This window comes from Chlorocebus sabaeus, chromosome 14 (assembly GCF_047675955.1).
Source record: "Chlorocebus sabaeus isolate Y175 chromosome 14, mChlSab1.0.hap1, whole genome shotgun sequence".
In the NCBI taxonomy this organism is placed as follows: domain Eukaryota; kingdom Metazoa; phylum Chordata; class Mammalia; order Primates; family Cercopithecidae; genus Chlorocebus; species Chlorocebus sabaeus.
In genome coordinates, this window is record NC_132917.1 from 54362955 (window position 1) to 54385093 (window position 22139).

At 39.9% G+C, this 22139-nt stretch overlaps 1 protein-coding gene across 3 annotated transcripts in view; it reads left to right on the top strand.

Annotated features, from left to right (window-relative positions):
• SPTBN1 (spectrin beta, non-erythrocytic 1) overlaps nt 1–22139 on the top strand; it is a 211565-nt gene that overhangs the window by 7218 nt on the left and 182208 nt on the right. The gene's annotated exons all lie outside the window — the stretch shown is intronic.

The following is a 22139-nucleotide window of genomic DNA, read 5'->3' on the forward strand; positions in this document are numbered from 1 at the left end:
TACATAACCCACCCACTTCGCTCACACACTAAGTGACCTTGGGCAAACTGCCTAGATTTCTTTGTGTCCCTCAACATCTTCATCTGTAAAATAGTCGTAATGAGAGTACCTAGCACATAGGATTATTAAAGCCAAATGAGGTAATTCAGCACTCATCACAATAAATTTTAATAATTATAAAATGTCGAATGTTTGCTTAGTTTGACTTAATTTTATGCTTTCTTTCAAATAAGCAGTTTGATTTGTTTAGAAAAGATACATTCTAGCAAATAATCATTTAGGTAAATAATACTAAGTTCAGTCTATATTAAACATGTTCCTATACATCATGTCAAAATAATAGGAAAGGAAAATCTGATTAATATATATGTATTTTTTAAACAAACAAGAAAATGCCAAAGCCCTGGTAGCTAAGGAAAGGATATGAGCAGATAGTTTATAAAAGAAGAAATCAAGGAGGCTGATAACTGTAAGTTCAAACTCACCAGTGTATGAAATACAGACCGAAATGGTCAATTAATTTTTCCACTTAATGGATAGATAATATGCTCTGGGCTGCTGTGAGATGGGAGCTCTGCATCACCTGTTGAGAGCATATTTTGATTAATACAAAGTTAGGGAAAACAGTTGGGTTATATATATGTAACAGAAGCCTTAAATACTTACACCTCTTGAACTGAAATCTCACATGTTGCTTGGTAACCTAAAAAAGCAATTAAAAATAAGGACGAGTTTTTAAACAAGGATTTTCTTGGCAACATTAATAGTGAAAAGGGGAAATTTTTTTCATGGAGCATAATCAGATAAATTATGGCACAGCTGTAGGGTGGAATTCAATATAGTGCTTAAAATAATGGTTTGGAAGAATATTACTGAGATGCGATGATGCCGATAATACAGGGGTTACTGGAAATATTTGGATGCAAAACTGTATAGTGTAGTATAATCCTAGTTTTATTGTATTAAGTAAAAGACTGGAAGGAAATACATTAAAATGTTAATGGTTTGCTTTGGATGCTAGGTTGATGAGTGATTTCCTCTCTTGTATGAAAGGAAATTCCCATGACTTAATGTTTCTCTTTTTGAGTTTTGAAATATTTCGCAGTAGAGAAGAATACAGTAAATAATATAGGTGACCATAAGGACCATTTTTGTTTGTTGTGTTGTGTTGTGTTGTGTTTTGTTTTGAGACAGAGTCTTATTCTGTTGCCCAGGCTGGAGTGCAGTGACACGAACACAGCTCCCTGCATCCTCGATCTCCCGGGTTCAAGCGATCATCCCGCCTCAGCCTCCCAAGTAGTTGCAGGCGTGTACCACCACACAGGGATAATTTTTAAAATTTTATTTTTTTTGTAGAGATGGGGTTTCACCATGTTGCCCAGGCTGGTCTTGAACTCCTGAGCTCAAGTGATCTGCCTGCCTTGGCCTCCCAAAGTGTTGGAATTACAAACGTGAGCCACTGCGCCCAGCCTTAGGCACCATTTTTTAATAATTAAAAAAGCAATCAACACTTTAAAAATTCTAATTTTTAAAAAGGAAAGAAAATGTAAATCTGTCCAAATGTAGATCATTATTAAGAAATAGTTTTAAATCCAGTGATTGTTACATCTGTCCTTCTTTGCAGTTTTCTAAGAGCAATGATATAATGTGTAAGTTAGCATCTTAAGGGTATAGGTGAGAGATAAATTAGTGTATTCAAATGTATTAATTCTCTACACTAACCTAGGCAGCTTAAAAAGTGCAGAGGACTGGAGTTCTTTGGTATTTCCAATCTCCACACTTGAGTGCAGAGAAGTGGAATTCCATGACGTGCTTGTTCTCACTTGTGGAAACCTAAACACTGCTACTGGTGCTAGTTTGTAACCACTAGACCATCATGTTTCATTGGAATTGGTCAGAAATGAAGATAAAATTCCAAGTGAACATTTTAAAATAAAAATCACTTCAGATTTATATTTACTTTCAGTGAATGGTGTCTCAGTATCTGGGAATACTGTAGGCTGAGATTGAGAGGAATTAATTTTAATATTCTTCCTTTTTTCTATGAAAAGAAATTATTATACAATGTTATGTTTTTGTATATGTAACATATATGATGCATACATATCGTGTTTATCATATATATCTCTCTCTCACACACGGGAGAGAGATGTGTGTGTTTGATTGAGTAATCTCTACCATGAAGAGAGGCACAAGGCTATTTTAAAACATTTTAAATGGGGAATTTTATAGAGACAGTATTTTGAAAATGAATCCCATGAATGAGTCAAGTTGTCCTTAGCCAGTGGAGGAAGTGTTTGGGAGGGAGTAGTACTTTCTGTTTTGTGGTCCAAAGTCTCTTAACTGTATTGGTACTTTGTAAAATGTAATTTACAAAAATTAATGAATTTCCATGAATTTTGTAATTTTTCTGCCATCAGCTTTAACTGAGTGGTTGTTTGAGTAAGCTTTCAGGATTAATTGTACTTTGACATAGGAAAATAAGATGTTATCAAGATTGTTTTAAAACTGACCCTTGTTTATAGGAATCATACTTCCATTCTTAGGAAACTCTCAACTGTGAGAGTAAACATCTGAGTGATTTTTGGAACCATTTAAATATCTCTGCTCTAGAATCGAGAGTGCCCTGTTAGTTTTTATCTTTAATATACAAATTTGAAGCCACTAGTTAGGCTGTAAAATATGTATTAGAACATAACTATAGATTTTTACCCAATAGATCAACTAGTATGAAATTTAGAATGATATATAAATACAACAGAATTTATTCCTTTGAGGTATATATGTTCAATGTGTAATTTGTGTAATTAAGTATGTTTATTCTTAGAAAGTTCATGAGCCTATTAACGGTGGTTATCTTGGTAATGGAATTGCAGAATATTTAATCTCTGTATATTTCTTCTCTCCGTATTTTCTAAGTTTTGGAAAATAATTAATAAAGTCTTGCTCTTTATCAAAAATATCCTAACACTTCAGACCAAACCTCATTTTAGCTGGATATGAACTAATCAAATGATTAATCAGCTAAATATACTTTCTGCTGTTCAATTTTTTTCTGCCAAACTTACAAAAAAGCAGTATTAATAATGAAGATATATAAAGAACACTGAAATTTTTAAAAGATCTTTTCATTCCTTGTTTAAATGTTCATTTTTGTTACAGCCTTGGCAGTTCATTACTTCTGCAGAGTGTGGGAAAAGCTGTAGGAACTGGGCTGCGAGAGCGCCTGACAGAAACATTGTCCAGGAGGAATCAGCCACTAATGGCCACTGCCTTTGGCTCTGGATGAAGTTTCATTTCCCTACAGTACTCTTGGGTGGCTGTTTCAGGGATACACTTTGTTCTAGTGTGTTTGCCTCAAGGCCAAATATAAATGTTGAAGGGCTGTACATTTTTCTGGAATGTTCTTCACCAGCTGTAAAGTCTTGGGCTGGGATAGGGATAAGGCATTTTTTTGCGGGGGGGTGGGAGGTGGCTTTTTTCTCTTTATCTTATCTACTTGAACGGGAAGGAAAACCTAGATTCTTCCTTAAAACAATGCTTATTTATTTTGATCTGTGATGTTTAAACATTTTCCACAGCATTTTGAAACCTGTAAGCATAAGCATAGGAGTGCTTTTTTTTTTTTTTTTTTTTTTTGGAGACAAAGTCTTTTCTTGTCCCCCAGGCTGGAGTGCAGTGGCGCATTCTCGGCTCACTGCAACCTCCACCTCCTGGGTTCAAGCGATTCTCCTGCCTCAGCCTCCCAAGTAGCTGAGATTACAGGCGCCCACCACCGTACCCAGCTAATTTTTGTATTTTTAGTAGAGACTGATTTCACCATGTTGGCCAGACTGGTCTCAACCTCCTGACCTCAGGTGATCCGCCCTCCTTAGCCTCCCAAAGTGCTGGGATTACAGGTGTGAGCCACCACGCCCAGCCAGGTGTGCTTTTACAGTGATTGCAGTAGTCTTAAAAATTAAAATATCTTTGTATTTTTATCACTTTAGAATCCCTGATTTTTTTTTGACAATGTCTGCTAATATGCACAGTATATGTAGTTTTTTTGAATAGCTGATGAAGAATATATACCATCATAAAGGCATAAGTTAGCATAAAATCATCATAACAAAAATAGACAAGTATTTTTAAGATATCTTTTTATTGCCGAAATAATAGATGTTCATTTTAGATCATATGGAAACTAAAGATGAATAGAAAGAAGAAAATTAAAATCACTAGATACTACATGACCCCAGAAACATGCGGTTAATGTTTTAGTGTTTGTCGGCTGGGTGCGCTGGCTCACGCCTGTAATCCCAGCATTTTGGGAGGCCAAAGCGGACGGATCATGAGTTCAGGAGTTCGAGACAAGCCTGGCCAACATAGTGAAACCCTGTCTCTACTAAAAATACAAAAAATAGCTGGGTGTTGTGGGGCGACTGTAGTCCCAGCTACTTGAAAGGCTGAGGCAGGAGAATCACTTGAACCCAGGAGGCGGAGGTTGCAGTGAGTCGAGACCGTGCCATTGCACTCCAGCCTGGGTGACAGAGTGAGACTCTGTCTCAAAAAAAGAAAATATATATATATATATACACACACACACACACACGTGTGTGTGTTTCTCTTTTAAGCCTTTTTTTCTTCTGTGCATCTTTCTTCATCTCACAAATTTGTATTAAGGGTCAATCCTCAAATCTTAGAATGAAGATGTAGAGTTTTCACAGTCTGTATGATCACATGATGATGTTCAGCACTCTTGCAGTTTATGCATGTCACATGGCAAAATATAAAATCTAAGGACTGGTCTATAGTTAAAGCTGTAGCATGAACACTATCTGTTGCCCTGAGCTGTTTTAGGGGTGGGATGTTAAAGAAAAATGGCGAAGGAAGAGAGAATTTAAAAATTGGTTTATGTTAGCTATTTCTCTTTTCTGAATAATGTCTTTTTACAATGGAAAAATACCAGAAATTAAGCTCTCATTAGATAATGTGCTTTCTGTTTTGTTCTGAAGGAAATTCCCATCACAGTTGCATTAATTCCCCTGAGAGACATCTCCATATGCTTCGGACAACATCTGATTTTACTTTTGTCTTCCGATTTCAGAGAGTCTTTGAAACGGCTATCCTATAATGTGTCGCAGTGGAATGGATGTGGTTATTATAATCTTGGTTTGAAGTGTAATAAATTTTACTGGGCTGGGTTTGGTTGTAACTGATGAAAGCATATAATAGAGCTCAACTTTCTTGGGGCCTTTGTATTAGCTGGATTCTTTAAAATTCTATCTTGGGATTTAGGATCTGTTTCAAGGAGAGAAAGCTTTATCTATATTTGATTATGCAAGCCAGTTCTTTAAGCCTTTAGAACATCAGATGGATGGAGGTGACTTACCAGCCTTTGTTGCCTTAACTCTAATATTTGGCTTCTTTCTGAGGAAGGTGCCAAAACGGCTTCCACATCTGCTGAAGGAAAAGAGGGAGTGGGAAGAGGGGAGAAATATTTCATTGGAAGATAAAAAAAGCCCTTTCCAGCAATTTCCTTTAGAAACTTGGGGGGTTGCTGTTAGTCTTGTTATGCTGTTAGTCTCGTTATGCTGTTAGTCTCATTTGGATAATGGGCCCTAAGGAAAAGTGACAAATGGCCGCCTTCTGAGGTTTAAACACTAAAGGTCAGTGATGGTCCTTTTCACAGTTAAGAGGAAAAAATCTGAGCTGGGCTGGGTGGACTTTCTCCAAATAAGGGATTCTTCTGAAACTCCCAACATGATGGGAATCATTCTGTGTGCAGGTGGCTAAAGCCCATCAAGGGAAATCCTTGATGGTTGCTATGCCTGAGCTGCCTGAAGCCTGGTGTAGGAGTCTCAGCTTGATCTTGAAGCAGCTGCAAATGTTAGGTCTGGACACTTGGGATGGCAGCAAGACCAGGTGGTGCCCAGAGTGGTCCCAGTGGCCTAGGTTAGGGGAGGGCAGGGGGCTGGAATGTGGCCTTAGCCGGTCCTCTGAGCAGATGAGAATACCTGTCACTATTTTGGGAGATGAATTTTGGTCAGGGATACTAGTCAGGTGACTTCTCTGAGAAGGCCTGGTCCTTCTCACAGCAAGGTTGACAAGTCTGTGCTGCCAGTTGTCCTTAAATACCCAGTTTATCTCCTGGAGTGGAGTTGGGGAAGTGCCTCTAGCCTGGAGCAAAGAGATTTGCCTGCCATTTGGGAAGGAAAGAAACCAGCACACATCCTGTGTTTCATTCTTTGTTTTGAAGGTAGGTTTTTGTATGTTTGCTTGTTTTTAAATCAACACCCACTGCTAAAGGAAATCCCAAGTTTCCCTGATAATCAGGATGATTTCTTATTTTGAAAGGCCTATTTTGCCTTCGAAGTGTGTGTTTCTGACATAGGTTTCATCCTAGTTCTATAAATCTTAATTCATAAAAGGTAAAAGTTTAATTAGAGCTAAGGCTGATGTATCGTCTTGTTTCAAAGGAAGACTATACTTGTCTGTCAGTTGAATTTTTTATATATGTTTTTCTGGCTGTGAAGAAATATTTTATTGGTGTATGTGTACATGCATTTTTTATTCTTAATTATAGTATGTATTTCCACTGGACTACACTCTTGTTAAAGGAAACCTTTGTTCACATGAAATAAACTTATCTTTGGTGAGTCATACTTGAGAACTGCTTCTCACTCTCCTCAACTTTTAAAGTCAGTGGTATTTCATGTAAAGAGTGTATCAGTAGCTGGCCTATCTCTGGAATGTTGTGCAGCTGTGCAGAGCATGAGGCTCACGTGTGCGAATTAAATATGTTTTTTAGCAAGAATGGAATGTAGCAGCATTTGAATGGCTTCAAAAACCATTTCATTTTGTTTCTGAAGAGGGCTTTTTTTGTTTTTGCCAACCATTAACCATTAGAGAGTACACTGACTTTTAGAGGATGTATTACTATGTTAAATTGTTCCATTCAGCTGAACGGGGTGGCATGTGCCTGTAATCCCAGCCACTCGAGAGGCTGGCATGGGAGGATCGGTTGAGCCCAGGGCTTCAAGACTAGCCTGGGCAGAGTAGAGAGAACCTGTCTCAAACCCCAGAGTGTTCTTTTCGCAGAGTTAATGGGGCTCATTAAATACTGAGATTATCCTTTAGAACAAATGCGTCCATCCTATGGCCTGAGATGGCTTTGAATGTGGCCCAACACAAATTTGTAAACTTTCTGAAAACATTCTGAGGTTATTTTTTTGTGATATTTATTTATAGCTCATTAGCTATCATTACTGTTAGTATATTTTATGTGTGGCCCAAGACAGTTCTTCCTCTTCCAGTGTGACCCAGGGAAGCCAAAAGATTGGACACCCCTGCTTTAGAATATACCCATTATTAATAATCTTCAAAATGTAGGGATTGGGTGGGGTGGCTCATGCCTGTAATCCCAGCACTTTTGGAGGCCAAGGTGGAAAGATTGCTTGAGTCCAGGAGTTTGAGATCAGCTTGGGCAACATGGTGAGACCTGGTCTCTATGAAAAAAACAAACAAAAGAACAAAATGTAGGCAGTGGTGGCATGACTAAGGTTCTAAGGTTTACCATCTGTAGTTAAGGTGTCCCTTGATCTTGCTCATTTCCCTTGGTATCAGTTCTCCTTCCTTACTTGGTGAGTGCTTAACCTTTCTTTGGGAAGTAAGGCATGACATTTGTTCCCAGTTTGAGCAGTTTTCTGATACATGTTTTTTGGCTGAGTGTGAGTTGTATCTTTTGGATTAAACTCCATTCACTCAGACAGTGGTCTGATTTTTTTTTCCAGTCAGGCATTGTGCAAAGTGACCTGATGGGGATAAATGGCAGATTGGTTGTGTAATGCGGCAACATCTTACTTGGTTGTCTTTAGAGATAAGTGGGACGTGATTCTAGCAAGGCTGTGCATCAGATGTTGGAATGTGTTGGAGAATTGCCAAGAGGTTGGGAGCAAGCTGTGTGACAAACACTAATGCAGCCTTGGCCTGCCTTAAAATAGCTGCAGGTTAACAAATATCTTGAAACGTGGCATTTCATCTGAGCAAAATTGCTCCTCTGAATGTGTTACCAAGAGATACTTTCCTCTTTTTTATCGATGTTTCTTTATTTATTTATTTTTGCTGTTTCAGCTGTTTTAAAACATCTTACGAGCATATGAAGAAGATAATTGTCTATAACATCTTATCTTGAATGATTTTACTGGAGTAATTAGTAGCACATTATCCGAAACTCACTTGTAGTTCTTCTGCCCTGCTCACCCAGCTCACTGCAGAATATATAGTCTTTGTAGTTTGAATAAAAACTGGGCCCTGAAGATTTTTTTTTTTTTAAAGACTGATTCTCACTCTGTTGCCCAGGCTGGAGTGCGGTGGCAGGATCTCGGCTCACTGCAAGCTCCGCCACCTGGATTCACACCGTTCTCCTGCCTCAGCCTGCTGGGTAGCTGGGATTATAGGCACTCACCATCATGCCCGGCTAATTTTTTGTATTTTTAGTAGAGACTGGGTTTCACCGTGTTAACCGGGATGATCTCGATCTTGACCTCGTGATCCGCCTGCCTGGGCCTCCCAAAGTGCTGGGATTACAGGCATGAGCCACTGCGCCCAGCCTGAAGATTTTTTTTAAAGTCCTATATTTTATATGTTTGATAGGCATTTGGAAAGGAATTATTGATGTTTGATAGGCATTTGGAAAGGAATTATTGCTGTTTGAACACTAACACATTAGAGAGGCAGAATCAGTGGCATTGGTTACTTTTCTGTGGAATCTTGTCTTAGCTGATTCGCTTTTAGACTTCTTAGTAAGTTCATTGGTAGTTTGTCTGCAGTACTTAGTTCTTGTTTGTAATTAATTTACTTTCTAACTGTAGTCTCTCAATTTTTTTCAATAGAAAGGCTTGTTTTTTAAGTCAGAGTGGTAAAAACAAGGGGGATTGGGAGTGGTCTTTGGAATGGGTCCTGTACGGACTTAAGCCTGATGCTGATGTGATCAAGGTTGCGGTGGGGGGAGGGGGGCAAGGGTACCTGGGTGGAGGTGGGGCTGCCTGTGGGACTAATCTAAACAGCCAGTTAGTTTGGGTGCTCTGAAGATGAAATTTTAAAAAATGCAATATTGGGGTTACTGAGTGGAAGTAAACTAAGAACTTCCAGGATTTATATGTTAAATAGCAGATGAAAACAGTGAGTTATATGTTAAATAGTAGATGGAAACATTGAGTTAACTTTATTTTGAGAGGCTTAAATACAATCCAAGTTTGTATACTTAAGGATTTCCTAAAAGATGATATTAGCAGATATGTTAATTATCCGAAAACTTAAAGTCGTTTAGACGTTTAGATTGAGAGTAATTGTGATAATTTCATAGCTCTGTAGCATATCCTGAAAATGGCTTTGTTTCTTTTATTTCACTGTCTTCATATGTATAAGTCTTGAATTTTGCTTTGTCACTTTCAGTATTTTACATGTATTTTAGAGGTCCTCTCCTGTATAGAAACATTATGTCTGGTTCTATGTAAGTGCCTTATACAGAGATTTATAATTTGTAATTACTTTTTGGTAAGTAGAATTGAGGTTATTTGGGATATGTTTTTAGAATATGTAAAAACCACATTTTGTGTTTTTATAACATAGAAAAATATCTTTTGGAAAATGTGTGTGTGGGCAGCTTCTTTAGATGTATTGATTTTTTCACTTTTAGATGGCAGATGAATTCTATATGGCATTGTTGCCATGTTGGAAAATTTCTTTATTGAGCCTATGACCTCTAAAAGTATCAAAATTCTGTTTTTGCTTTTCCCTTTTATTGGACATCTCCAGTTTTTTTGTTGTTTTGTTTTGTTTTTTGAAACACACATGGCCGGGTGCACTGGCTCACGCCTGTAATCCCAGCACTTTGGGAGGCTGAGGCGGGTAGATCATGAGGTCAGGAGATCGAGACCATCCTGACTAACACGGTGAAACCCCATCTCTACTAAAAATACAAAATATTATCTGGGCATGGTCACAGGTGCCTGTAGTCCCAGCTACTCAGGAGGCTGAGGCAGGAGAATGGCATGAACCCGGGAGGTGGAGCTTGCGGTGAGCCGAGATCTCGCCACTGCACTCCAGCCTGGGTGAGAGAGCAAGACTCCATCTCCAAAAAATAAATAAATAAAAATAAAAATAAACCCACACACACATCGTTGGATAACTGAACTGGTAAATTGAATTAAGGAGAGGTGAACTATAAGCCACCATTTCCTTTTTACTTAGCATACCATTATCTGGTCTCCTGATGTGAAAATATGTTTTGAATAGTTTTCACCTCCAGCTGTCTATTAATTTAGAGTGTGCATTCCTTTAATCTTGCAAGAGAATTCAGTCATTCATTATACGATAAGCAGACAAAAAGTTAAATACTGAAATGTCCCTTTTCTGGGTTATTGTCTGAATTAGGAAAACATTCATTCTAAATTTTACACATGCATATGGGATGTTATCTCTCCTCGTCTCTAGGCCTTGTACTGGCACAAGCTTATAGGACTAGGAACAAATAAGCTTAGCATTTAAAATATTCCAGACCTAAAAAATCTATGGAATTTGCTTATATCTGCTGGGGGATGCACAGTCAGACAGACCCAGGGTTTTAATTGGCTCCTTCTGCAGTGTGAAGGCAGATGGAAACATTACCAGAGTCTGCTGCAGATGGCAGCGGGGTGGACAGGTGAGGCCCACATGGAAGTTCATACCACTGGTAGGTGGAGTAATGAGTTGGTTTGTTAAATGCTAGCCATTTTAGATGTTTCTACAGCTGTTGTTGGCTAGCTGAAAATAAATTGAACTTGTTGGAATGGTAAAAGTTTTGCTATCTGAATAGGCTTAGGTGAAATAGTGCTTCAAATGCCTATAAAGATATCTATTGTAACATTATTATGATTTTTTAAAGCGGTGATAACCTAAATATCCATCATTGGTAAGTTACAGGGTGGATTATATATATATTCTGGAGGCAATACAGTATGTGGTTAAAAGTGCTGACTGTGGAGCTGTGGTGCCTGGGTCTAAATCCTGATTTCATCATGGGCCCACTTTGTGACCCTGAGCAAGTCATTAACCCTTCTCTGTCTCAGTTTCCTCATCAGTAAGATCAGGATAATCATAGTGCAGACCATATAGGGTTGGTTGGATTAAATAAGTTATAGGTAAAGCAGTTAGACTAGTGCCTGGAAAAAATGTATTATTTATTTACTGTATTAATAAAAACTATTATTATGGAAAACCTTCTAATAACATGGGAAGGTTTTTAACATAGGGAGAAAAAGCAGAATGCAAGATTATATAAATGGAATTACCACAACTGTGTAGAAAAATATACAAAAGGGATAAGGAAATACTACAAATATTAAGGTTTTTGGGAGAGGGGAAAATGGATGAGATTCCTTGTGATTTTTGCTTTTGTCTCAGAGCTGTTTTGTATTTTCTGTTGTTCTGCAGTAAGCATATGTTATTTCTGTAATTTGAAAAAGTAAACTTTGTTTTGAAAAGTGGATGTAGGGTGGGTGCAGTGGCTCATGCCTGTAATCCCAGCACTTTGGGAGGTCGAGGCGGGTAGATTGCCTTCAGGTCAGGAGTTCGAGACCAACCTGGCCAACATGGTGAAAATACAAAAACACGAAAAATTATAAAAATACAAAATATAAAATTGTAAGAATACTGAAAATACAAAAAATTAGCCGGGCGTGGTGGCACGTGCCTGTAATCCCAGCTACTCAGGAGGCCGAGGCAGGAGAATCACTTGAACCCGGGAGGCAGAACCGAGATCGTGCCACTGCGCTCCAGCCTGGGGGACAAGAGCGAAACTCCATCTCAGAAAAAGAAAAGTGGATGTATCCCTTGCAAACAATTAGTTTGTCAATTATAAGAACAGCTTATTCTTTAAAAGCTTAGGGCCTTCCATTTGGCAACAGTTTGTCTCCTTTTGATTGTACAGTACTTTCACATTCTCATAGAAGCGGATGGGAAATGCTGGATTAGACCACATTATCTACGCTGTTATCTATGTTTAGAAACTTTTAATGACGGCAGATGTGCAGTCCCTTCTCTTTGTGGTCACATGGGAGAATTACTTTTGCCTGCTCCCCTTGCATTTCGGTGGTGTGTTTGACTAGTTCTGGGGAATGGCCTGTGTCCAGCCTGTAGTGGCAGAGCCTCCTGCTACCATATGATAGACATGTAACATGAGTGAGAAACATGCTCCTGTGAGTTTGAGCCACAGAAGGGCATTCTTACAGAGTGCCTTGGAGTAATGAAACTCAAAACTATTTTTTCAGTTCATCATTTAGTGTTTTCTACTAATTCAGACTGATTGTGTAGTGAAAAGAATACAGCCATCAGTAAGTCACATGACTGTTATTAACAGTATGAATTTAGGCAAATTATGTAATAGAGTTTTAATTTTCTTGTGTCAAAGGCCTCACCTCCACAAACTACAAACAAACCAAACTTGATGACTTCAAATTAGTCCATACCAGGGTGTTTAGTTGTAACTCACTGCCCTTTAGTGCTTGAAATGAGATACTTTAGACCAAAGTGACCTTCTTAAGGATTCATTCTTGTTGTATGCTTATTCCACGTTTCTCTGTATATTTATTTTGTCACTTCTGGTCATTATATGTAGGTTTATTTAAGAAAAATTCCCTTCCATAGTTTATCAGGCAGGTTAGGCTGGTGCTGCAGTAACAGGTATCTCCAGAATCTCAGTGGCTGAAACTCACAGATGCGTATTTTCCACTCATGTTACTTGTCCGTCACATGGTGGCAGGGTGCGCTGCCATCCTCAATCAAGGACTCTGGGCTGATGGGCCAGACACAGGCCATTGATCAGAATAATCAAATACCCCACCCAAATCCTAGGGCAGCAGGCAAGAGTAATCCTCCCATGTAGCCACAGAGAGAAGAGACTGGGTGTGTGTGATTATTAAAAGTTTCTAACTAAATATAGATAACAGTGTAGGTAATGTCGTCTAATCCAGCATTTCCCATCAGCTTCTTTGAAGCACCAGTTTTGCAGTATGTTAATGTGTGGTTTATAAAGGGCATTTCCTCATCAAGTAAATCTGGAGAATGCTGGGCTTAGTAACAGGTACTAGGCCTCTTTAGGGAAGGTCGTCTCAGAGCTGTTATATCCTAACAGGCATTCTGGAGGTAGAGAGTAAAATACGATGTTTCCCGAACTTACCTGACCTTTGAATTATTTTCTTACTTTTCATAGCCTCTCTTGGATGCAGGGTTTCGTAGAAAATGCTTTGGGATACCCTAATTTGTCTAATTTGTTCTCATACAAAGCAAGTATTTGGAATTGTGTTTTAATTAATACTTGCATTGGGAAGAGTCTTTGACTTTATTGTTTGTTAAAAGAGTTGACTATTTGAAGAGAGATTTCTACTATTACAAATTAAATTGCAGGCAGTTTTTAAAAATTAGTTATTACTGGTTATATGCCTATGTTGAATCCGTAGGACTTTTTCTTCATTTAGTTGCCTTTGTGTTCTAAACTTACCATTGAGAAAAGAAAGGTAAATAAACCTTGACCACATATCTTAGTGGTTATAAAAAAATTAAATTGGTTTGGACAGATGGTCCAAACACACAGAGGTTTTTTTTTTTTATTGGCTTCAGTGTTTTTCTTGGTTCTGTTTGACTTTCTATAACAAGTTTTCTAGAAGTTTTGAAATGAGATACTACTGAAATGAGGGCTCTGATAAGAAACAGAGATAACTTTTGTCAAGAGGTATTAAGTATTTCTGTACCAGAAGACTGGATTTAAACACAACATTCTTTGCCAGAGATTTTATGCCTGCCTATGTAACAAATCTTAGTATGGAAGTTTTCACTTAAATGTGTCTGTAAACTTCATGTAATAAACTTTAGGTAAGAAGGAGCACCCCCCCCAACCCCCGTTTTGTAACTGTACATGGCTAAAACTTTATGGCGACTAAACTCTCTTAACTCCCCAGACTTTCGGATTTGTGGCGTTACCTTTTTTTTTTTCTTTTAAATAATGTATTTGCTTTCTATTAGAAATCATGTGAAATCCAGCCCAAGAATTCTGTTTTCATTTTCTGTTTTGTTTGCTTTTTTCCTTTGTGAGTAAACAAGTGTGAAGGACAATTGCTGTTTCATGACAGGAAACACTTTTAAAACTGTCAGTTACCTCACAGCCCCATCCTACCCTTTTCCTGTTTCCATTACGACTAGAGTGACTGGTAGGCTGCGTGCGGTGGCTCATGACTGTAATCCCATCACTTTGGGAGGCTGAGGCAGGCAGATCATGAGGTCAGGAGTTCAAGACCAGCCTGGCCAATATGGTGAAACCCCGTCTCTACTAAAAATACAAAAATTAGCCGGCATGGTGGTGGGTGACTGTAATCCCAGCTACTCGGGAGGCTGAGGCAGGAGAATCACTTGAACTCGGGAGGAGGAGGTTGCAGTGAGCTGAGATCATGCTACTGCACTCCAGCCTGGGCAACAGAGTAAGAGTCCATCTCAAAAAAAAAAGACTGGTGGTAGACTTTGCTTTTTAAAGGTGACTTGTGAGGATTTGAGGCAGAGAAAACCTTCTTCAGAGCCACAGTTCCCAGTCTTATCCTTTGTGTTGATATTAGTATTGTTGTGAAAAAAGCATTCATGATCCTTCAGAGAAACAAACATTAAAATACATTTTTTCATATGGTCTGGGCCTGACAGGAATCAGGCTTAATATATCCAGGGATATGACAAACATGGGAACCTGCACTGATCACCGCAGAGCTGCCGATCCTGGTCCCATGGCCCTTGTCTGTGGCAGATCTTCCGGGGGGAAGAGATTTCACTGTCTTATGAGAATGCTCGTGTTTGATGCCCTCGGATGCTTGTGACAGGTTCCAGTGATGGTAGACTTGGAGTAAGTCTGCCTTTGAGAGAGGATTGTTTTTTTCCTCACTCTTCAAGGACCTGTAGTGGGTCGCCTGATGGGCCACCCTCTGGACCAGCTCAAATGTTGGGGAGTTTCATGGAAGAGCAGTGCTTTCACATTACAGGGTGCAGCTCACAGTCAGAAAGATTGTAGAGGATTATAGAATCAGAAGTTTTGGGGCTGGGCCGAACCCTATAGTTAGTACATCCACATGATTGTATCAAAGAAGAGTCCAGAGCTCAGAGAGGCTAGATGCAGTCACACAGCTTCACACAACAGTAAGGGCTGAAACTATCCCCGTTAATAGATATGTGGAAATGCTCGGTGTCCCTGCAACTGTTTCCAACGTGCTGAACCTTGAAAGGCATCTTACTTCTGGTTACTGGAACCACTTGGGATGCCTTTTAAAATTATATAAATGAAGTAAGCCTACAAGTTTATGCTCATGTTTACTGTTTTTGTGTTGTCAAACTATTAATAGCATGAATAGTTAAACATTTGCTGGGAAAATAGAAAAGTGTTCTGAAAATACACAATACCAAAGGTAAAAAAGATACATGTCTGTATATGTGAGTGCGTGTGTGTATATATATGTGTGTGTGTGTATATATATATGTTTTATTACTAGGGAAAGGAAGAAAGTGCATTGTGTATGGAACTAAAAGCCAGGACCTACTGCATGTCCATCTTTGTTTAGTAAAATTAACAAACAACTGAGTGTCCTGGCTGCCTGGCCAGGCTGAAGGAAGGCAAAGGTTGTTTTAAAATAGAAAAAGATCTGGTTAAATATTTGACCAGATACTTTGATAAGTTGAAATGTTTAAACATTTTCATGCCCAGGGTTGTCAGTGAAGGCTGACTGCAGAGTCTTCTCTGCCCGCAGATGACTTGTGCTGTGTATAGCAATGATTTAAAGGCGGATATAGTTACAGAAAACATGACGCTTACCAACCGCCCCCCGAATTGGTTTGTAACCATGTAAGAAATTTAAGGTATGATTGGTAAAAGTAAAAAAAAAAAATGCCTTTTTTCCTATCCTCTTCTGTGGAAAGTAGGACTTGGGAGGGAGTATTTTACAGTGGGTGGGTTCTGTTTCTTGGAACCACACTGCCTCGTTGGAACCCTGCCTCTGCCGGTTACTGACTCTGGTCTTTGGTAGGTGAACACATAATTTATTATCCAAACTAAGTAATTTGTGAGAATGAAAGGAGACACTTTTAATAGTTGTACCAGGACAGCAGGCATAAACTAGGATGGTCTGAGGCAAATCAGATAACGTGGTCACTCTAGTCTTAACCAGGTTACCTAATCTTGGTGTCTGGGTTTCTTCACATTGTGAAATGGACATGACTCACTTAATGGGGTGTTAAGATTAAATGCAATAAAACATGTAAAGTTTTGCAATGTTGTTTGGCACGTAACTATTCAATAGATGTAGCTATTTTAAAAAATTATTTAGGATACTTAATTCATGTAATAACCACTTAAGTATTCAGTTTGCTTTCTGTTGTCTTTGTGTTATTTCTCCCAAGCAAATTTTGCTTTTTTTTTTTTTTTTCTTTTCTTTTCCCAAGAGGCAAGGTCTCACTATGTTGCCCAGGCTGGCCTCTAACTCCTGTGCTCAAGTGATCTTCCTGCTTCAGCCTTCCAAGCAGACTTTACTTTTAATAACATTAGTATTTACTAATGGCTTCTTCCTTTTATGGCACCTGCTCAAACTTCATTGCTTGCTTTATCTGAGCCCTTTACTCAGATAAAGGCTCAGAAAGTAAAATTAACTTCTACTTTTTCAGCTACCTGTATATCTGCTGCTTAATTATATAATTAGCACCTATGGCCCAGAGATGGCAGCTGGGTATTGGGGCACTCATTTATCAGGTTGTGTCTAATTAACATCTACACTGGAGAGCACCTTTTGAACAGCTGGCGCTAAGATGTTGGAATGGTTGGGAGGTTGAGTGGGTGGGGAGTGGCAAAGCTCGACCTCTTCTGCCTCTTTTAAAAGTTGGATTTTGACTGGGCGCAGTGGCTCAAGCCTGTAATCCCAGCACTTTGGGAGGCCGAGACGGGCAGATCACAAGGTCAGGAGATCGAGACCATCCTGGCTAACCCAGTGAAACCCCGTCTCTACTAAAAAGTACAAAAAACTAGCCGGGCGAGGTGGCGGGCGCCTGTAGTCCCAGCTACTCGGGAGGCTGAGGCAGGAGAATGGCGTCCCAGCTACTTGGGAGGCTGAGGCAGGAGAATGGTGTAAACCCAGGAGGCGGAGCTTGCAGTGAGCTGAGATCCGGCCACTGCACTCCAGCCTGGGCGACAGAGCGAGACTCCGTCTCAAAAAAAAAAAAAAAAAAAAAAGTTGGATTTTTCTCAGTATAGTGATATGCAGGGTTGCCAGATTTAGGAAAGACAAAATCAAACAAAAAAGAAGCCAGAATGCCTGGTTAAACTTTAATTTCAGATGAACAGTACATCATTTTTAGTGTAAGTATGTCTTATGCAGTATTTGAGGCATACTTATCCTAAAAATTCATTGTTTATGTGAAATTCAGCTTTAACTTGATGTCCAGTATTTATCTGGCAATCCTAGTTTGTAATCCAGAAAAAATTTTTATTCTATTCAGCATAACTCACATTCATATGTATATGAAACGTGTACTCCAGATTCTTTCATAAGTATTGTGTTAATTTTTTAAAAATCCCTCTTGTCTATCCTCCATTGGAATGGATGGTTGCAAAGTCATTACTGAGTTGCTGCTGCTGGTTCCCACAAAGGCCAAGATGAAAAAGAATTCAGTCTGGTTTGCCACAGCAGCAGGGATTATATTTGTTCTTTGAGAACTTCTTGGCTGTGAATGTGGATGAACTTAAGCCAGCTCTTTCTCCTTGGAGGGGAGTCCGTTAGTTAAGGTGAGTTATTGAAGTTATTGGCCAACTCTAGGAGTTCTCAGTTTTGTAATTGAATTACTTTAGTAATATTAAATAATTTGGGGAGAGAGTTACTTTTAGGTCATTTATATTTCACTTGTCAATGTAGAGGGAGCTACTTTTATTGTCATTAAGAGTGACATTCAACCGGGTGCCATGGTGAGCACCTGTGGTCTTAGCTACTTGGGAAGCTGAGGTGGGAGGATCACTTGAGCCCAGGAGTTTGAGGCCAGCCTGGGCAACCAACAAAATCCACATCTCTAAATAATAATGATGATGATGATGATGATGATGATGATAAAATCCTAGAAATGAAGAACAGGTTTGGAAAAAAAAAAAAGTAACCTTCATATACTCTTCCCATTAGAATCTCTCTTGCTGCTTTTGATTTTCAGCAGTGCTGCCCAGAAAACGCTGGTGAGCTTTTTGCCCCAGCTTTGGAACTCTGTCAGCAGTCAACCCTGAAGGGCATGGCATGCCTTTGGGAAATGCTGATTGGAAGATTAGAGGCTACAGAAACCTGAGTGTTTTTTTTTTTTTTTTTTTTTTTTTCCAAACTCTGGGTATGATGCCTCTGTTAAATCAAGTCCCTGAGGAAAAGCTTCACCAGGTTAATGATACACTTGGTGAAATTAGTAATGGCAAGTAAAGGTTGAGATTCGTGCCTGCTGGACAAAAGTGAGCCAGAGCAAATGGATTTTGGACCAATACTGGCTTTTTAATTGCTGCCATTTAAAGAGTTTAATATCCCCAGTGTAAAAGCACAGGTTTCAGATAATCTTTTGAAGAAAAATGCATAGTGGTAAGAGCTTACTGTTAGGCACAGATAGTAGTGTGTGGATGGGTTAGCCAAGGGAAGGAATCCAATTAAAGCTGTTTGTTCAGAGTACTGGATTTGGAGGTGTATTGTATTGTTAACTGGTGACTTTCCAGAAAATGAATTATTTGTATATAAAGATTGATGCTAGCCAGGCTTTATATACTGACAGTTATTTGAAAAACCTCTTTCCTTCCTCCTTTTACCTTCTTTTCTGAGCTCTTTTCCTCTGCATGGCTTCCTTTATAAAGCAGCCCATTTGTTGGACATGGTTTTGTTCTTGATGAGCCTGAGGTTTGGCGTAGTGCCACAGGATTGCATGATGGGGGGAATATTTGGCCTCATTATTTACATGGCTTAGATTTTGGTTTTTGAAGTGTCTGGTTGGATAGGGATTGACTATTAATGGTAGACATTTTCACATTTTGGAGCGCTGATCCTCAATCTTGGCAGCACATTGGCATCCCCTGAGGAGACTTTAAAAATGCAGGTGTCAGCCGGGCATGGTGGCTCATGCCTGAAATCCCAGTGCTTTGGAAGGCTGAGGAGGGAGGATCACTTGAGTCCAGAAGTTCAAGACCAGCTTGGGCAACATAGCAAGACCTCATCTCTACAGCAGAAAAAAAAAAAGAAAAAATTAGAAACAATTAGAGAAAAAATGCAGATGTCTGGGCCCCACTTCCGGAGAATCTGATTGAATTGTCTGGGGTACAAAATGGGCACCAGGACTTGCAAGAGGTCCTCAGGTGATTGGCCAAGTATGCATGTTATCCTCTGGCCTCCCCTCAAAATTATGTCACTAGCCTGTGCTGTCTAGTAGGGAGCCATGAGCACCAGGAAGTTACTTATGTTTACATGAATTTAGATGAAATAAACTGAAACTTCATTTCCTCGGTCACACTAGCCACATTTCGAATGCTCAGTAGCCACACATGGCTCATGGCTGCTCTGTTGGATAGTACAGATATAGAACATTTCTGCCACAGCGGACAGTTTCATTGGGTGGCCTAGATCTAGGATGTCAGCAAAACATGGGAGGAGCACGAACATGTAAGAAGCCTGACACAGGAAGGGCAGGCTTGGAATAGAGCTAATCCCACAGGACTTGACAGTACTGAGTTACTCCATACTTTTTTAAGCAGCCTTTTTCTCAATGGTCTTTTGGCACCAGAAGCCCCACAGCAGTTGGTGCAATGGATTATGTGTCTCATCTTACAGAAAGGCCCCATTTAAAGCAGGCTGGTCTGAAGGGGTGTGGTGAGGACTCAGGGCAGGCAAATGTGACCCTGAGGAGGCCAGGCCAGGGAAGAGAGAATGCAGCTTTATTCCTTCAGAGCCGAGGAATGCCCTGGAAGGGAACCGAAGCCTGAGTATTGGGGTTAAACTAGGTGAGAGGAGATTTTATCTCTCCTGCTGGAGAAAGACCTGCCTCAATAGTTTGCCTCTGCTTGCTCATCTCTAGTGTGTGGGAAACAAGGACAGTGCTAGCACATATTTCCCGTGAAATAAACTCCCATCGTGGGCCCCCATGTTCTTGGAGCGCTGGGCGCCACAGGGTTGAGAATGGAATCAATTATGTTCCATGTTTGTTCAGACATAGCACATAAGATCCCAGGAAGGTAGGGTCACGGAAAAGCGAGGGGTTAGAAGAAACATGAAGTATACCAAAGGATGTGGATTTTCTACCCGTTGCTTCCGTCAGCAGGACCTTTTTGGAGATTGTTCCTCCTGCAGGCGTGAGAAACCCTCACGTGGAGAAGCTGTCTGGAAGCCAGCAGTCCGGTCTGTACCATCCAGGTTCTTTGCTGTGCCTTCCTGTCTCCTGCATTTCGCTGGACATTAGCACCTCCCCAGGAGCAGACTTCTGTTGCTTTCTGTGTGCCCACTATAAAGAAAATGCCAAGTGTTCCTGGGTGTGGGAAGTGGGTGGGAAGAGCTCTGAGAATGCATGGATCAAAGGCACTCAGGTGATTTAGGGGTATGACTCCCAGTGGCTTCACAGGGCCTGTGAGTCATTTCATAAGAGTTTCTCCTGTTTTGTCATTGTCTGCTATGAAACCAGGGTGAAGTGTAAGTGCCTGTTACAGACCTCATTCCCTTCTTGCTTTGTTCTGCTGATCAGGTTAGTGTTCTTGATGGGGTTGTATCTACATATCTGTATTGGGGCTGGGCATGGTGGCTCACGCCTGTAATCCCAGCACTTTGGGAGGCCGAGGCAGTCAGATCACCTGAGCCCAGGGGTTCGAGACCAGCCTGGGAAACATGGTGAAACTCCGTCTCTACAAAATATACAAAAATTGACTGGGCATGGTGGTGTGCACCTATGCCTTGGGAGGCTGAGGTGGGAGGAGTAATTGAGCTCAGAAGGCTGAGGTTGCCGTGAGCTGTGATTGCACCACTGTACTCCAGCCTGGGGGACAGAGTGAGACCCTGTCTCAAAAACAAAACCAAACCAAATATGTGTATTGGCAAGTGATAACTGCACAGTATTAACTGCCTTTCTCTGAGGAATAAATGATCAGGGCCCTCCTAGGAATTTTATATGCTTAGGAATTGTGTTTAGTTTCCTCTCATTCACTTCAGTCTTGCTTCTGACTGCCAGAAGAGGCCTGCTTTCCTTCCTTTCCCATTGTGAGTAAATTTTAGACTTTTTGTTAGTACTCGTCTGCTATTTTTAATTATGTTTCACACTTTTATTTTGCCATTTTCTATATTCTCTTTCCTCAAGCTGAGAGAGCAAGGTAGGAAATGTTAACTTCGCCTAAGAACAGGAATATGGGAAGCTGGAAAGGCCAAAAAGAATGCTAAGAGGAATAATAGGAAAGCCAGTGGTGATGACAAGTGTCTTCTGTAATTGCCATCCTGGTAACTTTTCAGGCTACCACTGTTCTTCCATGCTTTATGGGTGTTTGAGGCCTTTTATAGAAAGAATTTTAAAGGACAAGTAGAGAAGTGTTAACTCCTGGAAGTAGTTCATTGATTTTCCCTTCATCCCTTTGCCTGCACCCGGCGTGGGGTGGTTGTGGTTTCGGTGACGAGCTCCCAGAAAGGTGCAGCGTGGCTCATGCCAGGCCTCAAGCACCAGAATACATTTAGCTTCAAAAATGACAAGTTCGATAAGAAGGTTCAGACCAAGGAAATTAATGCAGAATTTCCTGATGGAGTATGTCAGCGCTATAAAGAAGTTCTTGAGTGTTGTGTAAAATACAAAAAATATAAACCATTATCAAAACCTAAAAAATATGTTAAATGTTTATAAAAGACAGTGAAGGATTCTTATCACACAATGTGTAGACCATGCGCCCGTGAACTTGAAGTTTGCACAAAATGTGGAAAGAAGACATTGTTATTCCGTTCAACAAGGAACCAGAAAAAAGCGAAACATTGAAAACAATCTAAGTTCCAACCATAGAAGAAGCTGCAGAAGAAATGAAGAAAGGGATGATAATTTAGATTTTGATGTTGATTTTGAAGACACAGGAG